The following is a 13,193-nucleotide window of genomic DNA, read 5'->3' on the forward strand; positions in this document are numbered from 1 at the left end:
AATTTCTGCTATATTTGTCACGCGTGGTCCTGGTGGCAGGAGGAGTGGGCAGACATGCCTAAGGATGGGATTGCGTGTCCTCAGCATATTGGTGTCATCAGGCAGCTGTGAAATGAGAGTGGAGGCTGGCCTTTTGCATAGACCCCAGTGTAGATGGGACAGAAACTGCTTCTGCTGTCTGAAGCCAAGCATAAGAGGAATCAGACAGTATCCTATCTCCTGAGCAGAGTTAGTGCCAGTGAATTTGGTTGCATTGTTTGATACCATCCTCACAGAAGGCTATGAAATATACACAATTACTCTTCCACTTTTCGGTTGACCTTTGTTGTCTAGAAGTTAAACAGCTGTCCTAAGAGGACATGCAGCAGAGTCAAGGATGGGAAAGGAGGAGACCAAGTAGAGTCCTACTGACAAGCAGCAAAGTGTGATACCACAAAGCATGTACAACCCTCCAGCTCCCTGACACCAACCAGGGAGAAGGACCTCTTTAACAAGGTTTGGTCCAAAGAGCTTGTACCTGCAAGAGGTAGAAAGCACCCGAACTTGGAAGGAAATATACTCTTTGGGTGGGGACCCTCAGTGCAGTGTTCCTTTAGTAAGTCAGAAGGTGATCCTATCCTGAATTTGGGCTCCTTGTGGACTGCTAGGAGCGGTTTCAGATAATTTATGGGCCTTGAATCTTGGTGATTTTAAGAGCTCAGATTCTGGCATTGTAGGATTTCAATGACTTCAAGGCATGTGAAGGTTTCATACCCATCAGGCAGCAGGATTGGCCTTGTGCTTGTCTGCATGGAACAGCAGGACAGAGTCTAAATGGGCTTCAGTCAAGATGAGAGGGACGGATGTGTGCAAACTGGGGTAGGTAACTTTTAGAGATACCTCAGATCTTTTATAAAAGTGAGAGCTGTTGTGACTCAGTGATTTTCCTGGAATATGGCAGTGACTGGGGATGTAAATGAAGAGATGCGTGTGAGGATGTGTGTAGTGGTACTCAGAACAGTGAAAAATTGAAATCACTTAAATTTTTTTCAACAAAATTGGGGAAATAAACCACAGTCAATGATACAATGCTATATAAAATTTTGGTGGTGGGGGGGGGATCCTCCACCCTCCAAGTTGAAATGTTGACTGGCTTGTGCAGACAACCACAGATGCTGTTGAGTTCAAATGTACAAGATGCTGATGCAGCATTCTGGGTCTTGGCGTGGAAAGGTTTCCATTAAAACTTTTTGTGTTAGAATGAGAAGAAAAAAGTAGAAGGGAGGGAATGAGGGAGACAGGGAAGCAAGGAGACAGAGTGGAGAGAGACAGAGAGAGAGAGACAGAGAGAGAGAGAGAGAGAGAGAGAGAGGGAGAGGGAGAGGGAGAGGGAGAGGGAGAAGGAGAGAGAGAGAGAGGGAGAGGGAGAGAGAGAGAGGAGAGAGAGAATATGAATGTGTTGCTATGCCCTGTCAACATAAAAAATACATTTAAAAAATTGAAAATTGCTGTTTTTGGTGGTGGTGTTTCTAGAGGTATATTTTCTTTTTAGATAAACTTTATTAAGACATAACTACGTGCAATCAAGCCACTTGTTTAAAGTGCACAAGTTGATGGTTCTGTGGCACTTTAGATATTCAGTGTCCTGGTAAAAATAAAGGCTTGCTTCTAAGGCGCTATTGAGAGGTAAAAGGTGCAAATGGGTGGAGGGTTAGTAGGAAGTTTTTAAGTCATTAGAGATGAACTCTAAGAGGAGGGGAAGACTGGATACATAGGTAAAGTACTTGCCATGCAGTCATGAAGACCTGAGTTTGGATCCTCCAGAACCCATATAAAAAGCCAGGTATGGTGGCGTCTGCCTGTAATTCCAGTGCTGGGCAGTAGGTAGGGACAGACAGAGGGTCACTGAAGTGCATTGAGCAGCTAGGCCAGTCAAATAGGCAAGCTTCAGGTTCAGTGAGAGACCCTATCCTGAAAAATAAGTTAGAGAGCAGAGTATCTGAAGACAGCAACCTCCGACCCCTACATGTATGTGCACATGTGTGCACATACAAGACTGTGGGGTTATAACTATCCTTTTCTGTCTTGTATTTCCTGACTGTGATGTAAACATTCTTGCTTTGCTATGTGTTCTGGCCATGCTATTCTGCTGCCCTAGGAGACACTAAGTAACTGCAGTCCTGCACTCATGAACTTCCAGAACAAACATTTTCTCTATCTTAGACACATTGTAGCAAGGCTATACTGACTGAAAGAATGGGTTTGGTAAAAATGCATGCAAGTTAAGCAACAACAAAATCAGAATATAGATCCTTCCCATTCTACTGTTCACTAACTTGCTTCTTTATATTATCTTGTTTGTTTCAGAGTCTTCTTTGTTATATTTACTTATCCATCGATATCTGTCTTGGTGACTTTTCCTGTTGTTGTGATAAAATACCCCGACAAAAGCAACTACAGGAAAGGAGGATTCATTTCGGCTTACTATTCCATTGTATAGTTCATCCATCATGACCCGGAGCATGGTGGCAGGAGCTTGGAAGCTGGTCACATTGCACCTGTAATCAAGAAGTGATGAGTATCCCCACTCAGCTAACTTCCTCCTCTTTATGCAGTTCAGGACCCAAGCCTAGGGAATTGGGTCACCTCATTGTATGGTGGGTCTTCCCAGTCAACAAACCTATCAAAATAATCCCTTAGTGGAAAGCCCAGCGGCTAGCCTAATATAAACAATCCCTCACAGGTGTGTCTAGAGGCTTGTTCCCTAGGTAACCCCTTATCCTGTCAAGATGACAATCAACGTCGACCATCACAGTGTGTCTTCAATAAACATTAATTGTTCTCTAAAACCACATCACCAGAAATGTTAAAATGATACTAGTATTGGCTTCTAAAAGAACAAATACAACTAACCAAAATCCTGTGGCAGGAAGCACAGTGCCCTCTAAGCCCATATCAAGGCGCTGTTGAGCAGGAAGGTAGGAAAGGCTGGAGATGTCAATGCATCTTTAAAATGCAGCTCTAGATAGAGTTAACCTGTGTGAGTTCTAGGAGCTAGGCTAAAATAACAAAGGCGAGCCTCATACTCTGGTCCTTAATATCCCATCAGTAAAATGACTATATCAATAATCACCATAATAATACTCACTAAATGGAGCTGTGAGGATTCAGTGAGATTCTATTTGATTATAAAGTAATTTCTAAATATAAGTGATTTTATTTCAGTTCTCCATCTCTTTTTCTCTCAACTTTCCTTTCCCCTTTCTTAAGTTCAACAACCTCCTTTCATGTGGCCAATGAAGTCTCAGGCTTCTCTGAACTCTGAAGTTCATGATTCATGGAAAATACCAAATTTGACGAGATCCTGTCTTCCACTGTTTGATCGTTTATTCCTGGGAGGGCTAGAACTGCAGGGGACTATCACAGGCTGGCAAGCACACAAGCTCTTTCCTGTCAGCAACAAGAGCCTTATGAGCTTCCTGCTCAACAGAAAAGTTAAGTTATACAGCCCAGCCAGAGAGCTTAAAGGGGAAAGTCAGACTCTCATTATGAATCTGAATTGTGGTCCTCAAAATTCATATTGAAGCCCTAACCACCACTGCCTTACTTAGAATGTGGTGGTTGAGGGCGCTGGAGACATGACTCCGTTTGTGAACTGCTTGCTGTGGAAGAACAAGTTTGGTCGACAGCATCCATATAAAATCTGGATGTGTCAGTAGATATCTGTAATCCAATTCCACACTGGGAAGGCAGAGACAGGAAGATGATCAGCCAGCCTCAAGCTACAGGTTCAGTGAGAGACCCTGCCTCAAAGAAGACAGAAATTGAGGAAGGCACCTGACTTCTACCTTTGGTCTCTATGCACACATGCTTGCACACTACACATGCACACATGTGCATGAGGAAGCTTCTAGCCTCCTCCATACAACTTTTTTTAGACCTAGAATGTCTTCAGCCTCTGAGACTTGCTGGTGAATAAGCTCACCCCTTCCTAGTTCTTTCTGAACTCTGACTGGCTGGTTCAACTCAGCTGTTCTGGCCCAAACTCCTTTCACCCAGTCTTCTCGGTTCCCAAATGAAAGACACACATGCACACACATGTACACACATGCACACACACATGCACACACACAGCTTTTTATATTTTGATGTGCCTAAAACAGCTCAGTGGCTGGGCCACTTCCCAACCTCTGCATGGCCAGCTGTAACTTTATTTACCAATCAGAACCAACCGGAGACAAGGTGCCTCAGTGTCTTATGTGCCGATTCTCACGCAAAGAATTTTGGGAACCCAAATTAGCACAATATAAGCAGCCACATACAATCTCCATGTCCACAAAATACACACTCCGAGATTTTCAGTTTTTAGTGGACAAATGGCTGTGTATAGCTAGCTATGTATAAAATATATTGGTTGTCTTGATATCTGGATATATTATGGAGAGTTTAATTCAGTTATCATATGCATCATCACAAAGATATATTATTTCTTTTGGCGGAAACATTAACTCTCCCCTTCAGCTGTTTGGGGGTATCCACAGCCCCTTGTTGTTATCGTTCCCTGTAGACACCTCATTGTGCAATGAAACACTGGAAGGAATCCCTCTTCCCCCTCACTGAACCTTTATATTCTTTCACACCACTCTATATCATATTTGGTTTCCAGATTAGTGTCTTTCTTTTAACTACCATGTATGAGGCCATTGAGTCTCTTGGTTCACACATGCACCTAAAGATGGACCCTCTGGTATACAGAGTAGGTGAGCATGTATCATTAGTTGACAATGGCAGTTTTCAGCTGTTTTTTCTGATTCACATTCCGACTCTCCCACATTATTTTGTCACATTTTTGCCTCTGACAGTCTACTTAATTTTAGGCCTTCTGGTGGGTGTATACTTAACCTTATTCCATGGCTTTAATTACAATATCTTAGTGACTATTAAAATGGAAATATTCTCACACATGAACTGTCTTTTATGTGTTCTTTTTGAGATATGTCCACGAATCTGTGGTTTAATTTCTGGCAAGCCTGTCTGTGTTTCTTTTGCTTCAGTGTGCCTAGTCTTTGCACATCCTGGGTCAGACTTTTGTTTTTTTTCTGTGCAGAAGAGGCCAACCACTGAGACACATCCCCCACCCCCTGGATGAGAGTCTTCTTGACACAGTTTGCATACTGCAGATACCTCCTCACAGCCTGTGACTTTCATTTTCACTCTCCATGTTATATCTTTAAATGAGCAAACGTTCTTGCTTTTAGCACATTACATCTAGACGGAGATCAGGAAGTCTTATGGAAGAGTTAGGAGAAGGACTGAGGAACTTGGGGGAAATAGGGACTCTAAAGAAGACCAACAGAGTCAACTAATGTGGACCCTTGGGAGCTCCCAGACTGAACTACCAACCAAAGAGCGTATGTGGGCTGGACCTAGGCCCCCTGCACATATGTAGCAAATGTATAGTTTGGTGTTCATGTGGCTCCCCAACAACTAGAGAGGGGCTTTCCCTGACTCTGCTGCCTGCCTGTGGATCCTGTTCCCCTTGTCTGAACTCGGCGGGAGAGGATGTGCTTAGTCCTGCAGTGACTTGAGGTGCCAGGGTAAGTTTGTAGTCAGAGAGGGCTTTCCAGTTCTCAGAGGTGAAGGGGAGGGGGAGGCGGAGAGGGACCATGTGAGGGGGGACTGGAAGGAGGATGGCTACGATCAGGATATAAAGTTAATAAATAAATTAATGTAAACAAAACCCAGCAAATTACATTTATCATGACTTTCTTATTTTCAGAGCTTTCTGTTTGCTGTTTGTGTATCCGAGGCTATGAAGGGACTGCTCTGTGTTAGAGTTTTGGACTTGTACAATTTAGATCTGAACTGAGCTGGAAAGCTGGCTGTGGACATAAATTGTTTGCAACCTACATTTAATAAGTGTTCAACCTCTCCTCTAGCCCACCACCCAGCAGAGGTAGTGGAAGAGAAAAGTTACTAAGATATAGGGGAAGTGGAGCTGTTCAGCAAGAGTTCTTTGGGGGCCAGCTCGATCTTCTTGGGCAGCAGTTCAGTCCTGTATCAAACACTAACTATGATTCAGCAGCTGCAGACCAGTCCTCTGGGCAGGTAGATACCAGGCATGAACAGGCAGCTACAGTCCAGTCCTTTTAGCAAGCAGACAGCAGGCACAAACCAGCAACTATACTTCAATCCTGAAGAAACCTCCAGGCTTGCCAACTGGTCTGAGGTGAGGCTGCAGAAGTGGCAAGCTGCCACAGGAACCTTGAGAGCACCCCTTGGGTGAGTTTCTCTCAATGGCAGTATTATCACAAATTGAGCTCAACAACGATATGTAAGATGAATCAATGAATGTGTCTCTTTAGCGAAGAATAGCAAGGTGGAGGAAACCAAACCAAGGCTCAGTGGTCATCTTCCACTGCCTGTGAGGTCATATTTATATTCCTTCATCAAGAGTCCTTTCACATGTTTGCTATATCCAAACACCTTTCACCAGTGTGTCTGATTCAGGAAAACATTCTTTCACTCATTTTGCTTTATCAAGACATCCTGTGTGCCCCAGAAAAATCATCATTTGACATAACTAACTTTCCAAAGAACTAGAAGTTTCCACTTCAGCTAAACTTTATACAAAAGATGCTTGTACAGTGGGCTCAGATGCCCAGCACAGCTTTTAACCTCTGTTTGTGTATTTAATGTGAGGCAGAAGTGGAATGCTTTCTTTTTTCCCTGTACGAATATACATATAGTTAAAAAGTGATACGGTTTATTAAAAAGAATCCATTTCACCTGCTGCGTCCCCTTTTGATTTAACTCAAGTGTTTGTGTGTGTGTGTGTATCTGTTATGGAATGTTTTATTGGCTTGTTTTCTGCTTTCATAACCATACTATTCTGTTTCAAATATTAAAACTCATCTTAAAATATTAGTGCCGAGGACAGCAAGAGTAATGTTTGCTGTGTTCTTCTTCATGAATAAATGGGTTGCACATATGTTTTAGAATTTAGTCAGTCCTCAGAAGAACATCTAGTGGGAATTTAGCCAAAATTGAATTAAATCTGTAGGTCAATTTGGAAGGTGTTGCCATAACTACATTATTGAGTCTTCCGGCACAGGAACATGGGACATGGGATGTCTATCTCTTCAGGCCTTCCCTTCTGAGTGACGTCTTAAATCCTGTGATGCGCAGGACATACACATTTGTTTATGTTTGTCCTCATGTATTTCAGTTGTATGATGCCAGATAAAAGCTATTTTTCCTTCTATTTCTGGTTAAACAAATTTTAATGCTAAGCTGTTTTTGTACAATGCTAATAAAGTTTGCCATTGCCGATCTTGTTTACGGTGATATTAAGTTCACTTTTAATGACATAAATATTTGTAGCTGCTTTACTCTGTCTTTAGGTTTTTTTTCCCCTTTATGTAACTATGCTTACAGGTTTCTTTCTTTGAAATCTTTTATTTTTTCTACTGGTTAGGATTCAAAATATGCTCAATAGAAGCAGGCCCAGCAGCAGTTTCCGTTTCTTTCTTGAGTTCAGTGAAAGCACTATCAATCCTGCCTCATAAGCCATGGCATTCCTGTTTGTGCCTTAGAGACAATTTTGGAGTAGTGGAATTCCTTTCCTCAGTTTCTTGAGCTTTCTTTGCACAGTTTTGGTTTAAAATCATGAATGTGTGTTAAACATAAGCAAATGCCCCTCTAACCCGTAGCCTGAGCTTGCTGTATGAGCTATCTCCTTACTCTCCTAAGGGCTTGAGTTTTTAAATTTTATTTTTATATTGTATTAAGCTAATAAAATTTATTTTAAAATATACAACTCAGTATTGACATTTTTAAGTCATCAAAATAATTTATAATAATTAAATGCCTCTTAAATATACATGATATCTTCTGAAGCTAAAGGTAATATGCACTCAGCCAGCTTTTAAAATCTATTTGGAGCATTAAACATGATAGAAGAAGAAAAAAAACTCTTATGCAGTCCTCTATGAAATGAAACTGTAACAAGTTCTTGATTAGACAGAAACCATTCCATCTCTAAGGGAGAATTCTCAGAGTAACTGTGGTTTCATAGAATAAATTGTGTAGTGTTCCTTCTGTTTCTATTGTGTGGAATAGTTTGAAGAGTATTGGTATTAGGTCTTCTTTGGAGGACTGATAGAGTTCTGCACTAAACCCATCTGGTCCTGGGCTTTTTTTTTTTTTTTGGTTGGGAGACTTTTAATGACTGCTTTTATTTCTTTAGGGGTTATGGGACTGTTTAGATAGTTTATCTGATCCTGACTTAAATTTGGTATTTGGTATTTAGGAAATTGTCCATTTCATCCAGATTTTCCAGTTTTGTTAAATATAGGCTTTTATAGTAGGATTTGATGATTTTTTTTTTTTTGTATTTCCTCAGTTTCTGTTGTTCCCTTTTCATTTCTGATTTTGTTAATTTAGATACTGTCTCTGTCCCCTCTGGTTAGTTTGACTAAGGGTTTATCTATCTTGTTGATTTTCTCAAAGAACCAGTTCCTGGTTTTTGTTGATTCTTTGTATAGTTCTTTTTGTTTCTACTTGATTTATTCAGCCCTGCGTTTGATTATTTCCTGCCTTCGATTCCTCTTGGGTGTATTTACTTCCTTTTAATCTGGAGCTTTCAGGTTGCTGTCAAGCTGCTAATGTATGCTCTCTCCAGTTTCTTTTTGGAGGCACTTAGAGTTGAGTTTTCCTCTTAGTACTGCTTTTATTGTCCTATAAGTTTGAGTATGTTGTGCCTTCATTTTCATTAAATTCTAAAAAGTCTTTAATTTCTTTATTTCTTCATTGACCAAGTTAGCATTGAATAGGGTATCGTTCAGCTTTCATGTGTATGTGGGCTTTTTGTTGTTTTTGTTTCTATTGAAGACCAGCCTTAGTCTGTGGTGGTCTGATAGGATGCATGGGATTATTTCAATCTTCTTGTTGAGGCCCAAGTGCTTGATTTTTATGATATCATCTTAACATTCCTGGAATGATCACACTGCTGTGTTCTATTGTCCCTTTAAATGTATTGCTCAATTTCATTTGCTTCTAATTTGTTAATTCTTTTTCTACATTCAAATCCAAGACTGGCCTACTTTTCTATATTCGCTTTGATATCAGGTTTTTAGCTTTATCAAGTGAGCCAAGATGTACCCCTTCTTCTTTATGCTTTGGAGGAATTTACAGAATGTTGAGGAAGCCAGTGTAAGCCTCTTTTTGTTTTTGTTAATTTTTGTTTGTTTATTTCGTTTTAAGATAGAATTTCACTCAGTAGCCCTGGAATTTGTAGATCATGCTGTCTTGAACTCTCAAACATCTGTCTGCCTCTGCCTCCCCAGGGGTAGGATTTAAAGTGATTGCCATTGTTCACACACATCCTAGCAAAGAGAGTGAGAAGCCACCCTGGGTTATATAACATAACCCTGTCTCAAAATAAAAAAACAAAACAAAACAAAAAAGAAATTAAAAAGAACATTTATTATCTTGTTTGGGAGGCTGGGAGTTGGACATGGCTTCATTGGGCTGAAACTAGGGTGTAACACGTGTTGTAGGAAAAAAAAATCCTTTCTTAACCTTTCCAGTCTTCTATGGGCCTCATATTTGGCTCACAGGCTGTCCTTCTGTCCTTCATGCAGCAGCATTACATTTGATTTTAAGGTACAGATGCATTCACTAACTTTTATTACAGAGTAGTAAGTTGTGTTTTTCAAGTAATTTGTCTATTTCACATGTAGTCAAACTTAATTGGCACTATATTGTAATAAGTTCTTTTAATTTTTAATTAATTATATAGGATAGTGTACACAATAATGGATTTCATCAAATATTTGTGTACATGTGTGTCATCATCCTTTGCTCTTCTTTGTTCCCTACTTCCCTTACTCTCTCCCCTTTTCCAGCTGGTTCCATCTCTTCTCCCAGATAGTTCCCACTCCTTCCCTCCCTCCCTCCCTCCCTCCCTCCCTCCCTCCCTCCCTCCCTCCCTCCCTCCCTCTCTCCCTCCCTCCCTCCCTTCCTCCTTCTCTCCCTTCATCCCTCCCTCCCTCCCTTCCTCCCTCCGGCCCTCCTTTCCATCCTTCCCCCGCTCCTTTCCTCCCTTCGTCCTTCCTTTTTCATCTTTCTGTTTTTCCTTCTTTCTGAAACAGTGTCTTTTTGCATAGCCCTGGCTGTCCTGGAACTCACTCTGTAGACCAGGCTGACCTTGAACTCTGCCTCCAGAGGGCTGGGATCAAAAGCATACACCACCACTTCCACCCTCACTTCTGCTTTCTACTGTATCATTACTCAGTTTCTCATCTCACTTAAAATCTTGTCCTCCCATCTCCTGATTCTTTCCAATGTCATAAGCTCATCTCACATACATAAATACACATGTACATAAATATAGTTTTAAATCTAGGTTTCACACATGACAGAAAGCAAGCACTTTTTGTTCTTATGAATCTCAATCATTTTAATTAACATAATGAATTTCAGTTTCTTCTATTTTTCTGCAAATGCCATCATTTTTTTTTAGTGTGGCTACATATAACTGTACTGTATATATGTGCCATATTTTCTTTATCCATTCATTTCTTGTTAGACATTGAGGCCTCTCATATCTTCAGTTTTGTTTGTTGTTTGTTTTTGTTTTTGTTTTTCTGAGACAGGGTTTCTCTGTGTAGCCCTGACTGTCCTTGAACTCATCTTTAGACCAGGCTGGCCTCGAAATCAGAGATCTGCCTGCCTCTGCCACCCAAGTGCAAGGATTAAAGGCGTGTGCCACTGCCCAGCTACATGTCTTCAGTTTTACAAGGCACTTCCACACTGATTTCCATGTTTACCTACCTAGCTGCAGTGAATGAGGGCCCCCTTTCCCCTCACTCTGTCTTTTCTTTTTAAAGAATTATTTATTATATGTAAGTACACTGTAGCTGTCTTCAGACACACCAGAAGAGGGCATCAGATCTCATTTAGGATGGTTGTGAGCCACAATGTGGTTGTTGGGATTTGAACTCAGGACCTTCGAAAGAGCAGTCAGTGATCTTAAGCGGTGAGCCATTTCTCCAGCCCTCCTCTCCCATCCTCATTAGAGCTTCTTTTCATTTTAAATTATGTTATGTGTATATGTACTTTCTTGCAGCTGTGTTTGTGCACCACGTGTGTGCCTGATGGTCATAGAGGCCAGGAGAGGGTGTTACAGATGGTTGTGAGCCACCATGCAGGTGCTGGAAATCAAACCAGGGTCCTTGGAAAAAGAAGACTTACCTACACAGACATCCCTCCAGGAGCCTTATTTCTTTTTGTTTGTTTGCTTTATGGGGGTATGATTATAGCTACTTTGACCTGAAGAGAGATGGCATTTATAGGCATTGTTTTTATATTTTATTTATTTAGTTATTTAGTTATTATTTTTTATTAGATATTTTCTTTATTTACATTTCAAATGCTATCCTGAAAGTTCCCTATACCCTCCCCCTGCCCTGCTTCCCTACCCACCCACTCCCACCTCTTGGCCCTGGCATTCCCCTATACTGGGGCATATACAGTTTGCAAGACCAAGGGGCCTCTCTTACCAATGATGGCCGACTAGGCCATCTTCTGCTACATACGCAGCTAGAGACATGAGCTCTGGGGGGGGGGGGGAGGATACTGGTTAGTTCACATTGTTGTTCCATCTATAGGGTTGCAGACCCCCTTCCCTTGGGTGTTTCTCTAGCTCCTCCATTGGGGGCCCTGTGTTCCATCTTATAGATGACTGTGAGCATCCACTTCTGTATTTGCCAGGGACTGGCATAGCCTCATACCAGACAGCTATAACAGGGTTCCTTCAGCAAAATCTTTCTGGCATATGGAATAGTGTCTGGGTTTGGTGGCTGATTATGGGATGGATCCCTGGTTGGGGTAGTCTCTGGATAGTCCATCCTTTTGTCTTAGCTTCAAACTTTGTCTCTGTAACTCCTTTCATGGGTATTTTATTCCCTATTCTAAGGAGAAATGAAGTATCCACATTTTGGTCTTCCTTCTTCTTGATTTTCTTGTGTTTTGCAAATTGTATCTTGGGTATTCTAAATTTGTGGGCTAATACCCACCTATCAGTGAGTGCATATCAAGTGACTTCTTGTGTGATTGGGTTACCTCACTAAGGATGATATCCTCCAGATGCATCCATTTGCCCAAGAATTTCATAAACCCATTGTTTTTAATTGCTGAGTAGTACTCCATTGTGTAAATGTACCACATTTTCTGTATCCATTCCTCTGTTGAAGGACATCTGGGTTCTTTCCAGCTTCTGGCTATTATAAATAAGGCTGCTATGAAAATAGTGGAGCATGTGTTCTTATTACCAGTTGGAACTTCTTCTGGGTATATGCCCAGGAATGGTATGGATCCTCCGGTAGTACTATGTCCAATTTTCTGAGGAACCTCCAGACTGACTTCCAGAGTGGTTGTAAAAGCTTTCAATCCCACCAGCAGTGGAGGAGTGTTCCTCTTTCTCCACATCCTCACCAGCATCTGCTGTCACCTGAATTTTTGATCTTAGCCATCCTGACTGGTGTGAGGTGGAATCTCAAGGTTGTTTTGATTTGTATTTCCCTGATGATTAAGGATGTTGAACATTTTTTCAGGTGTTTCTCAGCCATTTGGTATTCCTCAGTTGAGAATTCTTTATTTAGCTCTGAACCCCATTTTTAATGGGGCTATTTGAATTTCTGGAGTCCAGCTTCTTGAGCTCTTTGTATATATTGGATATTAGTCCCCTATTAGATTTAGGATCGGTAAAAATCCTTTCCCAATCTGTTGGTGGCCTTTGTGTCTAAATGACAGTGTCTTTTGCCTTACAGAAGCTTTGCAATTTCATAAGGTCCCATTTGTCAATTCTTGATCTTATAGCACAAGCCATTGCTGTTCTGTTTAGGAATTTTTTCCCCAGTGCCCATATCTTTTCCCCACTTTCTCCTCTAGAAATTTCACTGTCTCTGATTTTATGTGGAGTTCTTTGATCCACTTAGACTTGAGCTTTGACCAAGGACATAAGATTGGATCAATTCGCATTCTTCTACATGATAAACGCCAGTTGTGCCAGCACCATTTGTTGAAAATTCTCTCTCCCCCCACCCCCCACTGGATGGTTTTAGCTCCCTTGTGAAAGATCAAGTGACCATAGGTGTGTGGATTCATTTCTGGATCTTCAATTCTGTTTCATTGATTTACCTGTCTGTCAC

The sequence above is a fragment of the Mus musculus genome, chromosome 12 (genome assembly GCF_000001635.26).
Source record: "Mus musculus strain C57BL/6J chromosome 12, GRCm38.p6 C57BL/6J".
Lineage (NCBI taxonomy): Eukaryota > Metazoa > Chordata > Mammalia > Rodentia > Muridae > Mus > Mus musculus.